This window comes from Sus scrofa, chromosome 12 (assembly GCF_054392235.1).
Source record: "Sus scrofa isolate SSC_HxYL_T2T_F1_AM1 chromosome 12, Sscrofa_HxYL_maternal_Yorkshire_Landrace_v2.0, whole genome shotgun sequence".
NCBI lineage: Eukaryota > Metazoa > Chordata > Mammalia > Artiodactyla > Suidae > Sus > Sus scrofa.
The window spans coordinates 22,259,604-22,262,044 of NC_139394.1; positions in this window are offsets into that span (position 1 = coordinate 22,259,604).

Sequence of the window (2,441 nt, forward strand, 5' to 3'; positions counted from 1 at the left end):
AAGCTGTGGTGTAGGTCGCAGACACAGCTCGGATCCCGCATTGCTGTGGCCGTGGCATAGGCCATGTGCTGCAGGTGTGGCCCTAAAAAGACAAAAGAAAAAAATGCCAAGAGTTTGCCTACGGGTACAGAGTGCAAACTGGGTTTAAGGAATCACAGCAGAGGTCCCATGACATGGGACTCTGGCTTCCTAGCCCCTCCCTGGCTGCCCTGGACTGTCCACTGTGCCCACCCTGAATAAGGAACTCAGTTTCCCTCTGGGTTGGCTGGTGTCCAGGCCCCAGATACAACATCCTCCGTAGTCACCCAGGTGTGGGCTGTCTCCTAGCCCCCCAGGGCCCCACACTTGGAGAGACCGGATCAGAAGAGCAAGATCTCCATAAAGATTCCACAGTACAGAGGGAGGTCTGGTCCCAAGGCCAGAGCCTGGGCCCTTTCCTTGGGACATGCAGCTCCAGAAGCCAACACCCAGGCAGGCGAGAGGGTGGGGAGAGGAGAGCCCCTGCGGTGGGGCTGGCCAGGATCCAGTTTCCTATCTCCAGACCAGCCAGCTCTGCTTCTTGGCAGCGCTGCGGCCACTTCCTCTTCCTTGGCTTCAGTTTTACCATCTGTAAAATGAGGGAAGGGGAGTTCCTGTTGTGGCTCAGCAGAAATAAATCCGACTAGTATCCCCTGAGGATGCGGGTTCGATCCCTGGCCTTGCTCAGTGGGTTAAAGATCCAGCATTTCCGTGAGCTGTGGTGTAGGTTGAAGACATGGCTCGGATTCCGAGTTGTGGCTGCGGTGTAGGCTGGCAGCTACAGCTCCGACTAGACCCCTAGCCTGGGAACTTCCATATGCTGCGGGTGCAGCTCTAAAAAGCAAAAACAAAACAAGACAAAACAAAAAAAACCCCACAAATAAATAAAATACAATTAATGAAATGGGGGAGGGGAACTCATTGTCTTGTGAAGCCTCTTGTCTTTTTAGGGCCGAACCCACGGCATATGGAGGTTCCCGGGCTAGGGGTCAAATCGGAGCTGCAGCTCCTAGCCTACGCCACAGCCACAGCAACACCTAATCCAAGCCACATCTATGACCTACACCACACCTCACAGCAATACCCAATCCCTAACTCACTGAGGGAGGCCAAGGATCTAACCCAAATCTTCATGGATACTAGTTAGGTTCCTAACTTGCTATTAACCCACTGGGAAACCACAATGGGAATTCTTTTTGTTTGTTTGTTTGGCTATGCCCAAGGCATGTGGAAGTTCCCAGACCAGGGATCAAACCTGCCCCACAGCAAGACCCCAGCTGCTACTGCTACAGTGACTATGCTGTATCCTTCACCCACTGTGCCACAAGAGAACTCCCCTCCGGAGTCCTTGTGCTTGGTCCTAGGCCCAAGGCTGGCATGGCTTCCAACCCTCCAGAGTTTGCACAGCTTCCAAGATGATTGGTGCCAGCAGAAATTCCTTCTCGTTGCCCAAAGCCAGGTGAAAGATGCCAGGCTCTATAGATCTCTGTCCCCATCCAGACTGGGGGCGAGGCTCACCCCAGGGCACACAGTTAGTAGTCCACCCAAGACTCAGGCCAAATACAGTTGCTGCCTGCTGCAGACTTAGCCCCCTGTGCCACATTGCCTCTGCTGCCAGAGCATCGCCATCAAGCCCCGGGCTCAGGACTCAGGAAGTTGAGGGTGGGGAAGGAAAAGAAGGGGCTACCTGGGCGTATCTATGCAGAGGACACTTGCAAAAGTAGAGACACAGAGGCGACTCTGGACAGAGAGAGTTGGATGTCACGGTGAGAGATCATTCTCCCCGCCTCCTCGGACACCAGTGACGTCAAAGAGCAAGGTGTCTGCTTGCCAGGTGTCTCTGGGCCTAACAGGTCAGAAGCCCAGAATCAGAGCAGACCCCATGCCCTTCCCTCATGCTCCCTGAGGGGCCTCTAGGTGCTGCCTCCTACTCCCCTGGCCCCAGAGAATGGAATGCAACCTACCCCTGAGAAAGCCCCAAAGAAGAGAAAACCAGGACTCGAAAAGATACACGTACCCAAAGTTCATTACAGCACAATATACAATCGCCAAGACACGGAAGAAACCTAAATGTCTATTGACAGACGAGGGGATAAAGAAGATGTGGTACATATACACAAAGGAATATTACTCAGCCATAAAAAAGAATGGAATAATGGCATTTGCAGCAACGTGGATAGACCTAGAAATTATCATACTAAGTGAAGTTAGACAGTGAGACACAAATGTCATATGCTGTCACTTACATGTAGAATCTTAAAAAAGGATACAATGAACTTCTTTGCAGAACAGAAACTGACTCACAGACTGAAAAACTTATGGTTACCAAAGGGGACAGGTTGCTGGGGGAGGGATGGGCTGGGGGTTTGGGATGGAAATATTGTAAAATTGGGTTGCAATGATGGCTGTACAACTATAAATAT